The sequence below is a fragment of the Manis javanica genome, chromosome 12, assembly GCF_040802235.1.
Source record: "Manis javanica isolate MJ-LG chromosome 12, MJ_LKY, whole genome shotgun sequence".
Classification (NCBI taxonomy): Eukaryota; Metazoa; Chordata; class Mammalia; order Pholidota; family Manidae; genus Manis; species Manis javanica.
The window spans coordinates 5105018-5121344 of NC_133167.1; the positions used below are offsets into that span (position 1 = coordinate 5105018).

The window sequence follows — 16327 nt, forward strand, 5'->3', positions numbered from 1 at the left end:
TGAAAGGCTGACATTTTTAGATCAAGCACATGATAAGTCCTGAGCGCGTGTCTAAGCTGAACGCCACTGGGCCTGGGGCTGCCACCAAAGCACCTCCATTTGCCTGTCACCCCGCCCTCACTTTTCTACATGCTTGCTAAATCTTGAGAGAAAACATCATCTTTTTTTTTTGAGATTGCACATTAACATTTGGTGCTAATGTTTCACTTTTTACTTGCGTTGCCTGCCAACTCAGTCATGTAAAATTTTTAAAAATTACACAGTTGCTCAAGTTGGGGTAAAGATGAAATATGACCTCTGAACTCAAGATTCAAAGTAGGGTGTGAAGGTGTTCTCAGAGTTGATAGGACTAGGGTTTAGTTACGTGAAACCTTGTCTTTAAAAATTAACTGATCCTTACGAAAGCTATGCAATTTATGTGGTACAGAATCCCAAAGATGTGAAATGGTGAAGGGTGAAGAGGATGTCTTCCTCCCACCCTGCCTCGGCCACCCAGCTTCTCCTCCCCGAGGCAGCCCCATCGCCAGGCTTCATCAGATCGCAGCCCGCCTTCCCGCGCGGCCTGGGCACACAGCGTACAGGCAGGTGCGTGCTGTGAGGGTTCCCGGCAGGTCTGCCCGAGGGGAGAGGAGCAGTGCTGCCGGGCATTTGTCTGATGTCCAGTGAAAGCATAATTCATAAAATAAGGAGGAAAAAAACCCAAGAAGACACAAAGCTATTTCTATGGGTGGATGACAAAGTCGCATGGATATTCATTTTATGCAGAACACCATTTCTTTTTCAAATTTATTTTAGCAATAGCTTAGAAAAGAGTGGAACAGGTTGAATGAAAACCTTAGCACCTTAGACATCTGTTCTTCCGCAAATGATGTGGGGAAAATAACAATGTATCCAAATGCCTAGATGAGAATAAAAACAGGTATAATTTGCTGAGTGCTTAGAATGTTCCAGGCAACGTCCCTGTGTCTCTGCAGTTGAGCCCCACAGCTGATCTTTGAGCCCAGGCGGATTAACCTTGTTTTCTAGATGGGAAAGCCAACCTCGAGCAGAGGGGCTGCCTGTCCCAGAGGGTCTCACAGCTGAGAATCGAGCGACCTGGACTGGAGTTCGGGCTCTGCTCTCCACCACAGACACTGTCTCAAAAGTGGTAGGCACTCCCTTCTGATGGAGAATTCGAGGGCCCTAACCAGTGTTCTGGAGGTCACACCGTACAAACCTTACTGTCTGCTAAAGCAGGAAGACTCATTTGGTTTCAGCTCTGTGGCTGAGGAGAGGGCATCACTTACAGGCAGAGGCATTTTGCCAAAAGCAGGAGGCCAAGGTGGTTTTGTCCTGGATGGAGAATTATTTCCATTCCCCCTTTCTCAGTGTCCCTCCTCACTTGTTTCTGTATCAGCACATGTCAAAATCAGAGCTGGATGTTCAGAAAGTCAAACTGAATGCCCAGCCCTCCCAGGAGCACATCAATACGCTCACTGTGGTCATGAAATGGAGGGAGGAGAGGATGTTGAGGTGACACGGTTCTGGAATAACAAAGAGGGTTTCTCCCGGTCAGTTGGCAGTGGCTGCACTGGGTATCAGCTGCAGACATGCTGGATTGGCATCCCTTAAACCTTTGGGGTGCTTCCTGCATGTAAGGAGCCTTTCCTACACCCCAGCTTCAGCTTTCGATGTGAGGGAATTACCACCGGCACTGTTACATCGCAAACCCTCCAGAACCATCTCTCGGCCCAACAGGGTCCCTTACGGATCGGGGTCCAAGGTAGGACCATGCTCTGCACCCAGCTGAAATGCCTCTTCAGTCTGTCATTCTGCTCCTCATCCTTCTCCAACCTGGACATTCTAGAAGGGCCCAGGCCTCTTACTTGCACTATGTCTCCCCATTGATGTTTGCCTCAGTGTTACCAGATGATTTGATCTGGGTGATGCAGGAATCCCTCGAAAGTGATGCTGAGTCTTCCTGGGTGCATCCGGTCCAGAGGCGCACGTCGGCACTGTGTACCGTTGTCCGGGATGTTACCTTTTATTGTCATTTGTCAAGCTACTCTGATGTGTACTTAACTAATATGTGTGATGGTTTATTGATTAGGAAGTGATTGATAAAAATCCTGTGGCGACATGCTTTGAGACTATGTATTTTATTTCTCATTGGACTTCAGCCCTCCAGATTAGCCTCTCTCAGTGGTTTTTGCCTGAATCGATCATTCCTATCTTGGTTGCCAAACAATGATTTCCTAGTTCCATGATTTCTTTTGGATTTGTCAGTTGACATTCTAGGGTAAGAGAAAGCTTCTCTTTTACTAATTAGTCAATTAATTACTAATTAATATAGGTAATAGAATCCTATTTAAATCAAAGAGTTGTAACCCATTACTATCTTTCTTTCTTTTGATGCTCAGATTGTCCCAGATTTGGCCAATAGGCCAATGGGAGTCTCTTGTGTTCTTCTGACCTGGCCTCATCATTTCTTGAGCACTTCCATATTTTTTGGCACAAGAAGATAATTCAGATTTATCTCATATTTTCCCTGCCACTCCTAGAGTCACCCATTCTTAATGGCTGGTCAGTTAATTACTGGGAAAAGTATGTTAAAATCTCTCCCTGTGATTGTATTTTGTTTCTTTTTGTAGTTCTGTCAATTTCTGTTCTCTGTATTTTTAAACTCTGTTAATAGGTATTTCTGCCTGTATATATTGTTCAACCTTTACTTTCAATCCCTGGGCCATAGAACTTAGTATGTGTGTCAGAAAAAGAAGTAGCTAAATTAAAAAAACGTCCAGTCTGATCTAAAACTATAATTTGGTTGTTTTCTTCAAGTCAGACATGTTCAATCCTCTTTTAAAATTGTAGCTGTTGATGTATTTGGATTTATTTCTAACATCTTTATTTGTGTTTTCTATTTATTCTGATTTTTCCATACTTTCTCCCTTTTCTTGCTTTCTTTGAATTCATCATTGAATAATTTTTCTTATTTCTTTTCTCCATCTCTGCTAGTTCATTAGTTATATACCCTATTTCTCCTCTATTTGTGTTTACTCTAGAAATTAATTTTAATAAGAATATCTGCTATTTCAACATCCTGACCACTATAAGGGCATTTGAACAGTTCTACTCCAATTATTCCATTCTTCAGTGACATATTATGCACAAGAATTTCCATTATTCTTTTATGTATTTAATTTTGTTTAGATTCATCTATGTATTTGTCAGTATCTTTGCTTATCTTTTTTTTAAATTTCACACCATCAATGTGCAATTCCTTTCCTTCTGCCCGAAGTACATGCATTGTATTTTCCTCTGGAGAAGTGGTGTTGGTACCACACTTTCTCAGTTTTTCATTATCTGAAAATGACCTTATTTTGTCCTCATCCTTGAAAGCTATTTTTCCCCCCACAAGATATAAAATTTTATTTGACTGTTATTTTCTCCCAGTTTATTGAAGATATCATTCACTGCCTTCTAGCTTTTTTTATTGCTATTGAGAAATCAGCTGTCACTTCCATTTATCATTCTTTTGAAGGCAGTCAGCTTTTATTTCTTTCTTTTTGGTGTACTGAAAATTTGTGCTACGATTTGTTAGGTGTGAATTTCTTTTTAATCATCCTGGCTTGAAATTCATTCAACTATTACCTTTTCAAATTATAAATCTCTCTTCTTTTTTCCTTACAGATCTGTGATTACCTGCATGTTCATACTTTTAACTTCCTCCACGCTTCTTAACTTCCCTTTTCTAATTCTCAGTGTCTCTATGCTGAAGATTTCTTGCAATGTATCTTTTAGCTCACTAATTCTCTCTTCAGCTGTGTCTAATTGAGTTTTAATTTGAATTATTGCACTTTTGTTTACTAAGTTCAATTTTGTTTTCTAAATCTCCTATTTGTATTTATAGCCTCTTGCATCTAAATTCATATCTTTTATTTTCTTTTACTTCCTTAAATTTATTAGGCTACTAATTTTATCCACTATGTTATACAATTCAGTGGCTGAGTGGTTGCAGGTCTGACTTGTCTGGTTGAGGATTCTGTTTTCTCTGGGTCATATAGCCTTGCTCTCTTTTTTGTTTTTTGACATTTAAAAGTTGGCTTCTTCCCTGGAACTTTGTTTACTTTCAGAAGTTTTTGCAGACCTGACGGTGGGTAAACCAGAGCAAACTTACACGTGTTTCTATAGATGCTTAAGGGGATTCCAATCTCAAGTGAAATCAACCTCGATTAAGACTTTGACAGACTGTTCACATGGCATTATTTCAGACTTTGAACTGTATGAGGGCTGCTCAAAGTTTTCAAAGTGGAGTTTTTCCCCTTTTCATTCAGTACCAGTTTTGGAGACAGACAATTTCCTTTCAGTGCCCTTTGGTGAGGGCAACTTTATTGCTGGTTTAACTATATTCTTGGGGGGTTCTACTTTTAGGCACTGCATGGAGATTCTTACTCAGTTCATCGCCTGCCTTGGGTGGGCGCTGAGCTCTTTCTCCTGTTCTCTCTATCCTCAGGAGCCATGAGCTGAGGCCTCAGTTTGCCTGGATGTAAGCAGTGCCCCCCGAGTGAAGCTGGCTTTCCTTCTCCAGCTACCTCTTAGAGTTGCCACTTTCTCTTGTATTAGCTTTCCAGGGCGTCTACACCAATTGTCACAAACTGAGTGGCTTAAAACAGCAAGAATTTATTCGCTCACAATTCTGGGGACCAGATGTCAGGAATCAGGGTTTTGCCAGGCCCATGCTCCCCCCAGAGGCTCCAGGGTGGAATCCTTCCTTGCCTCTTGCTAGCTTCTGGGGGTTTCCAGCAATCCCTGGCATTCCTTGGCATTAGTAGACCTCCAATCTCTATTTTCCTCTTCACAGTCATCTTCTCTCTGAGTCTGTGTCTCTCTGTGCCCTAATTTCCCTCTTCTTATAAGGATACCAGTCCTTATCTGAGTAGGGTCCACCCTAATCCAGTGTGACTTCATACTAACTTAATTAAGTCTGTGAAGACCCTATTTCCAAATCAGTTCATATTTACAGGTTCTGGGAAGGCATGAAATTTTAGAGAACAATTCCAACCTGTATTTATATTTAACATTTTTGCCAGCCCATCAGTGCATTTAAAAAGCTATTTAAATTATTTTAATCAGGTCTTTTTTGTTTATTCATTTCAACAGAGGGATGGGGAGTTCTGGTATTAATTCAATTATACTTCAGAAATAAAAGCCTGTATATTTTTCTTTATTTTTTACTAAGATGGTAAGCAGGAGGATGGAAGTGGTGGCGGTGGCGGTGGTGATGGCGATGGTGGCGGTGGTGGCGGTGGTGATTGTGGTGATGGTGGTAGCAGTGGTTATGGTGGTGAAGGTGCTGGTGACTGTGGTGTATGTGGTGAAGGCAATAGTTCTAGGTGAAGTACAAGTGAGAGAACAAAAGCTTCCATCCTTAGAAGGTCTCTTTGCACTTCTGGAAAGAGGAAGGAAATTGTAGATGCTGTCTTTGGAAGGACCGTTATTGTCCTTTCACCACAGGTCTAGCTTACTCTGGTAGCTCTTTGCTGGAACCAGGCATAACCTCACTGCGCTCAGAGTCATCCATGAGCCAGCTCACACTGTTTCTGCTTGTGGCTTGGAAAAGAAAGTTGGTGGTGTAGGATCATATTAATCTTGGATCTTGGGAGGGGCATTTTGATGTGTCCAGCCTCCTTCTGATGATGGGATTTTTCATGTCAAACCTCCATCTGCAGAAATCCACTTGGGTGAAGAAGATTTCAACAACCCAATAGCAAACCATCTGATTGTCTTTTGTGAGAACAAGAGGCCTGTCTGTTACCTTCATGGTCTCACTGCAAGTACCTTAAGCATATTTGAGATCGAGTCCCTCCTTTAGAGACTGATTCTACACACCCATCTCCAACTGGAAGAACTGAAGACTCTCTTGCATACCGACCTCTGTTGATTCGGCCCTTCAAAATGTGAAGCTCAGGGAGCCTCAGATCCTGACATTATTCTGGGCAGACGCTGTGTTCATGTACCAAGAATAAGAAACCTGAGCAGTAGTAAGATGAAGCTGCCACTTAGGTGGATCTACAGAGCCATTTTATGAGGGACAGATCTGAAAATGGTTAAGATATATTTTGCTTGAGGACCTGCCCCTTGGAATGGAAGTCTCTGCTGGAATCATAAGTGTCCTGATCTGATAAGCCACAAAGCAGCACAGACTTTCACTGCTTGTTAGACAACAAACCTCAGACACTAACTCAGGTTTATGAAAGGCGGTGAGTAATGACCAGTGACAACCTGCTTAGTAGTTCCTATGACAATAGGCCAATAGTAAGCCCAGTGTGTCTGCAGAGTTGAGCATAGGCAGAGAACAAATTTAGGATTATGAAAGATGAAGGATGCCACTTGAGAAAGGAAGGTACTGAGTTCATGGGGTGAGAGGCTAGAGGCACGTGCTGAAGATGAGAAACACAGAGACACATGTCTTCCAACAACTCAACTCCTGTGCTTTCAGTGAAAAGCCACACTGGAAGGTGAGAAACTTCAGTGCAATAAAGTCATTGACTTCAGGACAGGAGTCGGCCTGCTGAGGACAGCAGTTTCCTAAAAGGGAAGTCTGGGAGCATCTTGGCAGCCCCACATCACGAGTCTGTCCAGATGGCAGCGCCGTGCCAAGGGGGGTGCCTTAGACTTTGGAGGGCAAAGCTCCTGGTGATGGTTCTGATCCATCATCAACACCAGTAGATGCATATTCGACTCAGCTGGTCAGATGTACGAAGAACACAATTTATTGCCAAGTTCATACGGTAGCAAATTTTAGTTGTTAAAGTACGGAGACATTCTGTTCCATGGATAGCCATTCAGGAAAAGAAGTGAAAACTTGTTCACTATCAGATCTATGAAAGAGTGGGAAATGCAATTCATGTTCATGAGAATAAATATCTGTTTAAAATCAATACCTTGGAAAAGGAAGAAAATCGGCCTCTCTCCATCTCTGGAGTGAGCATTAGCCAAGACTTTCATTAATTCTCTATCAGTTCAATGGTGCCCCAAGTTATGATCTACTTGGGACAGGCACCACACCTGCAGCCCCAGGTGCTGAGGCGAAAGTGTGGTTACATCGCCCTCACTGTGAGACATCATTTCATCAGAAGATTGACTTTGGGGCTTTTAATTCAGAGAATAATTTATCTTGTAGATCCTTCTGCAAGGAACATTAAGCAAGTTAATGACTAATGTCTCTGTGAAGTCTTACAGAACATTTAGAAATGTTTTTCATGGAGATAGTTCTTAAAGGAACCTAAGAAAATCTGAGGAAGCTCAGACTCAAAGAAGATCAAAACCCTTTAATTCAAGTCAATAAATATTCCTTAAGTAGATTCTGGATGCCAGGCACTAAGACACTGCAGGAAGTAATAAATATATGCTTGATTTAGGTATGTAAAGGCTTCAAATATGTATTGTGATATCTCAGGGTTTATATAACAGGAGCAAAACAAATCAAAGAACAACAAAACATGTTCACTAAGGAGTAAATTAGACTCGAGTAGAACATCTGTAGTATGTTAGTAATTTCCCTGTACTTGTGGATTTCAACTTCATCCTTTGTTCTTCATTTTTACAAAATTAAAGTTCTTTTTGATATGGGGGATATGCATGGTGATTTCCATTGTGACTTTGTAGTATAATTTTAAATTTTTATCAAAGTAGTATGTTTACATAAATGTATACATCAAGGGTACTAAGAGGCTTATAATAAAAACAAGTCCACGGTCCTCTTCTCATACTCATGTCCAGTCCCAAGAGGTCATCGATTTCAGCAAATTTAGCTGTCCTCTTGTTTTCTGATTCTCCATATTTCTAAGTAACAGGGAACTGCTCTTTGTTAATTTAAAGCTTGATGTTATCTAGGGACTGTCCTCCATGAAAGCGGAAGAGCCTTTGGCTTTCTTACACGAGCCTCCTCTCTGCTTCCCTTGCCACATCCTCCCCAACGTGCCCTTGTACAGTTTCTCAGACTGGCATTCTGCATCTATGTGATCTTGAACATAGTTTGGGAATATTTACATCATTTGCAGCTGAATCACATATATCCTAATATCCTATGATATCATTTCTTTTCACAACAGTTGATTTCTTCTGGAATTAATAGCTACATTGTTTCTTCTTGTTTCTTTGTGCCCATCAGTTATTTATCCTCAACACTGTCAGAGCTCCATGTAGGGAAACATATTGATAATCTTGCAGGCCCGTGTTTTTCCTGGAGGGTTCTTTCCTCTCCAGTCCTCGTGGTTTTCATTGGCACTGGTTATTTTCCACTCTTGCCACACAGTTGTCACCTTGGACTCTCCCTTTCCCATCCTCCTGGGAATACCTTCTCTTCTATTCTGTGTTGGACCTCTGCTTTCTAGAGCCCTTCTCTTTCCCTGTGGTTTATGCCTTTGTTTTGGTGGAATGCATCCTGCAGTAGTTTCACAGCAAAGAGCCCTGGGAAATAAAAAAGTGTTTAGAGAGCATGCATGCCTGCAAATGTCCTTGTTCTATCCTCAAACTTGACTGACGTTTTACAGAATTGCAGGTTAGAAAGAAGCTCCCCCTAGAAGTTTGAAGGCATGCTTTCTTCTCAGTTTTAGAGCTGCTCTTTTGAAATAGAATGCTCTTCCAGTTCCTGACTCCCTGTTTATGGCTTGCATTTTCTCATTGAAAAATTTTAGGATCTTTTCTTCATTTCTGGGTTCTAAATTTTCCAGTAGTGGGCTTTGGCATGGATCTATTTTCATTCATCTATGCTCAGCACTTGCAAAACACCCTTCAATCTGGAAACTCATATCTGTGGGTCCTGGAAAAACTTTCACATCTGTTTTTTTTTTAAGTAATTTTTTTTCTCCCCCAGTTTCTCTGTCTTTTTTACCCCATGGAATACCTCCTGGACTTAGGCTGTAGCACCTCTTAGACTGAACCTCTAATTTTCTTATTTATCATCTCCTATTTTCTTTATCTTTGTCACTGTCTACTTTTCAGGAAATTGTTTCTACTTTATTTCAGTGGATAAACTGGGCATCTGATGAGAGAGAAAGAGGAGTCACGAGGGCTTCATCATTAGGAAGAATGGGGTCACCTTCCCTGATGTGGGGGAGCCCAGGGGAGGAGCAGCTGGGAGGGCAAGCCCCCACCTCCATTTAGGACACAGCAGATTTGAAATGCTAGTGGGGATGCAGAGCGGATGACCAGCCAGGTGACTGGAGTTCCAGGGAGACATAAGATATTACAGAAGTGGGTATATTTAGAAAAATGGGATTGTAGTATTGTTTTGGAAACTGCTTTTTAAAAAACTTACTACATTGTGAGCATTTTCTCCTCGTTATTGGTACTTTAGATTCAGTTAGGAATTTTCACTGCCACCTGGGGAAATCTTGTATGTTTGTGTGACTAAGGTTTCCCCCTCCCCGACCTCTAACCAGGGACTGTTTAATATGTTCTACCTGTGGGCTTGGGGGCTTGGGTGACACTCAGAGAGGCCTATGAAAAGGCCATGAGTACTGGGGCCTAGACAGGCACGGCCCTCCAGGCTGAGGGGCACATGGCAGCAGCTGGCAGTAGTTCATTCGAGTGTCCAGCAGGTGTGAGTTATCCCCAGGGTATTGACAGGACAGATCAGCGGCCTCTGACTGGCATTTTAAGACACCTAACAGGGAAAATGCACGTGTGTGTATGTGTGTTTGTGTCTGTGTGCAAGTATACTCATGCCGGCAGGCATGTCCCAGGCCCACCCCCATGTATGAGCCTGCATCACCTTTGATTCAGGCCAGGAGAGCTCCTTTCCTGAGCCCAGTGAAGTCTTGAGGGCAGCCTGACCCCTCAACCCTCATCCACTCCGACGGTGGCAGGGCTGCGCCTGGAGCAAGGGGAGGGACAGCCATGTCATCTAACTGTCCCTGTGTGCAGTGATTGCAGGACGGCTCAGCTGAGAGAAAGGGCAAGTTTCTTTCAGAAAATGAGCCAGAGAAGAACAGATTCCCCTGCCTCTCTGTGGCCATATCACTGTCTTCTCTGCATGACATATTCCCAAAGACATTCAGAATGCTTCAGGCATCATGTTTCATCAACATCTATTGCCAGGAGGTGGGTGGGAGGCAGCTTGTTCTGTGGAGATGCTTTATTTCAAGGGAAGAGTGAAATCTGGTCCACAGCAGGGAGGGGTTTGTAGACCAGGAGTTGTTCGGGTGGGCTTGGTACCCGAACACCAAAATGAGGGTCACTGTGCCTCACTCCTTCATTAACAAGCTTTTACTGGGGTGTCTGGGGCCAGGGGAACAATGAGGAAGGTCGAGCATTCTTCCTAGGATGGCCAGTTGAGATTAAAAGAAGGCATTCTGAAGGCAAAGAAACAGGCTATAATATCGTCATTTTGATGCAGAAAAGAATCAAGGTAAAAGGTGCAAATCTGAAAAATAGTCTTTGATTACTGAATGAGAAAGCAGGAGGCATTTTAAGATTTAATTTAACCTTTTGAATAGATAATATATTTAGGTGGCATAAATATCCAAACAATACAGAAATTCATGGCCTCAAAATTCTTGTTCCCCCCCCCACCCGCTACACACACCCATGTCTCCCTCACCCTGCAGGTATTTTTATTCATTTCCTGTTTATCTTTCCCATGTTTCTTTGTAAAAATTTAAGCTTTTATATTGTTACTTTCTCCCTTTTCCAAAAAATAATGACAGACTTTATACAACAGGCATATTAATTTTCTAGGTTGCATAACAAATTACCACAAACTTAGAGGTTTCAAACAATGCATATTTATTATTTCACAGTTCCTGTGGGTCAGGAATAAGGGTGTGGCTTTGCCGGGTTTTCTGCACAGGGTCTCACAAAGTACCAATCAGCTTGTTAGTCAGGCTGTGCTCTCATCCGAGGCTCGACTAGGGAAAAACTGGCTTCTAACCCCTCTCAAATTGTTGGCTGACTTCATTTCTTTGCAGCTATGAAATCGTGACAGCTTGCTTCTCAGAGCCAGTAGAAGAAATAATCTCTGACCTAAAGAAGGGCCAGTTTCAAGGGCTTTTACTTGATTAGGTTAGGACCTCTCAGGATGAGGTCCCGTATGATGGACACAGAACCAACTGAATGGGGATCTTACTACATGTGCAAAGTCCCTTCACCTTTGCTGTATTCTAGTAGCTCAGGAGCAAGTAAGACTCTGTGCCCCCCAGGGCAGTGGATTATATAAGGGTATGGCACCCTGGGAGATCACTTTAGGGTATGTCCATGACACCAGGAGTTCCAAGCTATATACCATGACCAAGTCCAGCCTGCTCCCTGTTTTGTAAATAAAACTTTATTGGAACACATCCACACTCATTAGTTTATATGTTGTCCATGTCTGTTTCTGTTTTGTTGCTAATGTGGCAGAGTTGAGAGGCTGGGACAGAGAGCACCTGTGGTCTGCAAGTCTAAAGTATTTACTCTCTGGCCCTTTACAGAAAAGCACAATATTCTATTCTGCACCAGACCTTCCCCCTCACCATGACGAGCTGGTATTCTCTGTCGGTGCACACAGATCCTGTCCTTGTTCACGGCTCTCTGGTCATGTATTCCGTTTGGGTGGATGTGCCATGGTTTACTCAACCAGTCCAGGACTCCTAGGCATGGCAGTTTGCCAGGCATGATCTTGGAAGAAGGAATTTTATATTCTGATTCAATGAAGTCAAATGAATTTTTTTTCTCCTTTTATAATGCTTTAACTAAAGCTCTTTTGGTATTAAAAATATTTATTTTTTTCTGGTTAAAAATGTAATACAAAATTCTACAAAGTTCAAAACTTTAGAATAAAAAGGGCGGGGCATTTATGGGAAGATGGTGATGAAAAAACTTACTCCTGATACCTTTTTCTCACGGTATCTCATTTCAAGTATCAGCTACCTCCCCTGAGCCCAGGGAAAGCAGGGGCGACCAAGTATAGGGGAGGCCCAAAGGCTGTAAGCAGCTGGACCTCCCTGGGCCAGGAAGAGCGTGAGCCCTGAGGAAGAGCCCTGCGGTGAGACCTGGGCTCATCAGTGCCAGCGCCCGGAGATTGCTGGACCCATCTGGCAGGGAGGAGCCAGCTAGCATGCACCATCCTGGAGGACCCACTGGTCTTCCCAGTCCTGAGGAGGCCAATCAGGTGAGCCTAGTGGCCCACTCCTGAGACCCAGAGGGCACCTTGCAGTGGGGGAACTGAGGAGCTGGGCGCTCCTGCCCAGCTGCAGCAGGAAACTGAGCCCTTGGAGCTAGACACCAGGGGCCCACAGGGGGTCTGCTGTGCACCCACCACCTATGGGCTACCACCACCGAGGTCCCCTGGCCACTAGGCATGGCTCCAGAGATGCAGAGAGCTGTGAGGGGGCAAAGGAGAAATGCAAGGCATTTAGGAAAAGACTAAGCCGCCAGCTGGCTCAGAACAGCCCTGCTGCAGAAGGCAGACCACAGCTCGACTGAAAGCCAGGGAGAGCACTTGAGATTCCATTGCAGCGAGGACTGCGACAGAAGAATTATTTCTGAATTAAAATAAAAGTAAGTACATATCTTCAAAGAAATGATGTCTTCCATTTAGACACAGATCCGTGGTCTGAAGATGAAATGCAAGATAGGCCTCAAAACCCAGAGAAACATATTTGGATATAAAAATCATAAGTGGGAGATAAAATAAGAAATTTGTAGGCTAGAACCATGACAGCAAATATACAAAGGATGGACTAACCACACAGGAGGAGCATTAACTATACAGATGCTAGAAAAATCTCCCCAAGCTGGCCAAGACCTGAGTCTGTCGATGAAAACAATCAACTGAGTGCAGGTGAAGAGACACAGGGCCTAGCCTGGCAGGACCGCCGCCCGTCAGGGGTCAGCAGAAAATCTTACATATTTCCAAGGGAAAAGAATTCCTGTTTACAAAATGAGAAGCAAATGGACTGCTATCAGACTTCTCCTTCCCTCGATCACTGGCAGACAGAAGACAGCAGAGCGCTGTCTGTGGACATGGGAAGGAAAGGGTGGCAGCCAGGCCGGAGGACCAGCACAGGCACCTGTCCCTCAGCTTGGGACTCTCGGTCAGGAAGGTCTGTTGGCTTCAGCCGCAAGGGCAAATGGGGTTCAAGTCATGCCCAGGAAGCCTCTGGACAGGCACCCCAGGCTGACGTGTGGCTCATTCACAGGGCTGGGAACAATGTTATATTCAGGAAATAGTTACACTAAAACGCTAGGATTCTTTGCTTACCTGAATCCAAATTTCCCTGAGCATCCTGTATTTCTTTTAGTTAATAATTTTGTGGGGGGTCTAAATCTGGTAGCTCAAGTCACTGATGCCACAGGCGCTGTCTCAGCTGTGCCATAGATGTGGCCGTGGCACCTCCAGGCTCACGCGCCCAGTTGGATGGGAGAGGAAGAAACGCGTTCCCAGCAGGTTTCTGCTTACAGTTCACTAGCCAGAACCGTGTCACACGGCCACACCGAGCTGCCAAAGAAGCGGGGACATCAACTGCAGCACTTACAGCATCTATAGACAGGCGGACAGGGAGAAGAGTCTGGTAATGGGGTCCGACCAGCCAACACACCTACGGGGCTTCCAGGACCATCGCGTTTGGTATGCGGGTTACACAGTAAACCATATGGGGTGCCGTTTGTGTCATAGTTTATGTGAACGCCTCCCCTGGCTTTTGTTTAATCAGTTAGCTATTTCTGAGTATCAAACTATTCCACTTAGTAGCTTAAAGCAATGACGATTCATTACTGCGCAGGAGCCCATGGGTAGCTGGGTGGTTCCGTCCTGCCCAGGCTCCCTCAGGCATTGCAGTTGATGGCAGGTCAGCCAAGGGGCTCCAGCCGGGGTGTTCGGTCCTCCTCCATGCGGCCTCTCATCCTCCAACAGGCTAGCCCGCGTTTGTTGGCTTAGCAGCCCCAGGGCTCCAAGAGCAGGAGTGGAAGCAAGACCTCTGGAGGCCATGCCCTCCCCACTGCTTCTTCTGCCACTTTCCATGGATGGAAGCAGATCACGAGGCCAGGCCAGACTCAGGAAGTGGGAAAAGAGATGCCAGCTTCCAAAGAGAACCATTGGCAAGAGAATTTCAGTGGTAAGGGGAAACATCTCTTTGTTTCTCATTCATCAGAGATTTGCTGATCTCCCACGACCACGTGTCAGTTAATGCGCTGGGATCTGTGAGTGATACAGGCTGGATGAAAGCACAGCGCTGTCTGCCCACAGGAGGGAAACGGAGGTGGTCCTCTAGGCTGTTTTGAGCATGCTCTCGCCCCCTCCCTCTAGGTAAAATGGACCCCTCGCTTGTGTTCATTAAAGCAAGATTTTTAATTGAAAATATAGTATACACACATTAAAGTGAAGATATCATGAGATGCTACCTGATAAACTCCCACTAAGCGATCACACCCATGCAGGCGGCACCCAGATCAAGCTTCGGGACACCACCAGCACCCCAGGACCCCAGGGTTTCCTTCCAGGCACTGACCCCCCAGCAATTCTGCTCTTCCCACTGTAACCATAGATCGGTTTCACCTGTTTTTGAATTTTATAAAAATAGCTGTCTGATTTGTGTCATTTACTATTACATTTGTGAGCTTCATCTATATGGGTTGCACATAGCTGTGTAGTTCGTTTGTACTGATGGTCATATAGAATTTCATTCCGTGAACATGCCACAGTTCATTTATCCATTCTTCTACTGATGGATATTTAGATTGCTTCTGGTGTGGAGTTATTATGAGCAATAGCACTGTGAATATATTTGTACATATCTTTTTGTTCATATTGTACAAAATCAGTCAGTCGTACACCTAATGAAAAACAGTCATGCTATAGGGTTGGCATATATTCAATTGTAATAGATGCCCCTAAGGAAGTTTTCAAAGACCACACTCCCACCCATGTGCTAATGTATACTGCCACCAGCAGTATATGAGGGCTCCAGTTGCTTTACATTCTTGCCAACAATCGTTCTTGCCCATCTTTAATTTTGTCATTTTGATGGGCTATAGCATTATCGCATTTAATTTGCATTTTTTCTGAGCACTGCTTTATATGTTTGGGGAGCACTTTATTATCTTCTGTGAAGCTAAATTCAATCTTCTGCCTAGTTTCCTATTAGGTTGTCTGCTTTTTCCTTTTTTCTTTTTAAATTGTTTTGGAGATTTCCCTAACTATTCTAGGTTCAAGTTCTCTGTCATACATAGGTATTGCCAATTTTCTCTCCATTCTGTGACTTGCCTTTTCATTCTTTTACTGTTGTCCTTGTTAAACAGAAGTTCTAAATTTTAATGTAGGCTCATTGTTACTATTTTTTCTAGTTGTTTAATACTTATTTGCCCTGCTAAAGAAACTTTTGCTACCCAAGATCATGAAGATATTTTCTTACAGTCTTTTAAATTATCTTGTAGAAACTTTTTAAAGTATTTTTTTCATATTTATGTCTACAATTTAAATGGAATTGATTTATGTTTAAGATATAAACAGGAATCAGGTTTTGTTGTTAAAAATACAGATACCCAATTGATCATTTATTGAAAAGATCATCCTTTCCCCACTGCTTTGAAATGTAACCTTTCTCATATGTAAAACAACTTTGTGTGGGTCTGTTTCTGAACTTCTTACTCTGTTCTATTCATCCATTTGTCTACTTTTGTGTCTTAGTTTCCATAACTTTATAATACATCTTGATATCTGAAATTTAAGTCTCAACTTTATTCTTCTAGATTGTCTCTGCTGCTCTTGGCCCTTTGCATTTCATAAAACTTATAGATCCAGTTTTTCAGTTTTCATAGAAATCAACTTTCTGGGGTCTTCATTAGTATTGTCCTGAAACAATAATAAGTTTAGAAAGAATGAACATCAGTTTTGGGTTTTATAATCCATGAGTGTAGTATATTTTTCATTTATTGATTTTTTTCAATAAAAATGTATGTCTTTACTTTTTCTCAATAATGTTTTGTGGTTTTCTATTTGGAGAGCTGACCATCTTGTCTGATTTATTCTTAGGTATGTAATGTTTCTGATGCAGTCACAATGGAGATATTATTTATAGTAGTTTATTCCCTTTGTAATTGTCCCACAGTTCTTGGGTGTTCTGTTCCATCTTTTTTCATTCTTTTTTCTCTTTTTATTTCAGTTTCGGGTGATCTTCAGGCTCACTGATTCTTTTCTTTCCTTTATTCTGTCCAGTCTACTGATGAGACCATTGCAAATATTCTTCATTGTGTATTTGATGTCTAGCATTTCCTTATTGATTCTTTTTTAGAGCTTCCATTTCTCTGCTTACTTACCTATCTGCTCTGGTGTGCTGTTCACTTTTTCCATTAAAACTCTTAATAT

General features: G+C 42.8%; 1 long non-coding RNA gene across 1 annotated transcript in view; it reads left to right on the plus strand.

Moving 5' to 3' along the window:
- The first annotated feature begins 428 nt into the window (after nucleotides 1-428).
- Nucleotides 429-16327, plus strand: part of LOC108384496 (uncharacterized) — a 43225-nt gene continuing 27326 nt past the window's right edge. Inside the window, exon 1 of the long non-coding RNA XR_001850047.3 lies at nucleotides 429-585. This is a non-coding gene — a long non-coding RNA (uncharacterized lncRNA). The remainder of the gene's footprint in view (nucleotides 586-16327) is intronic.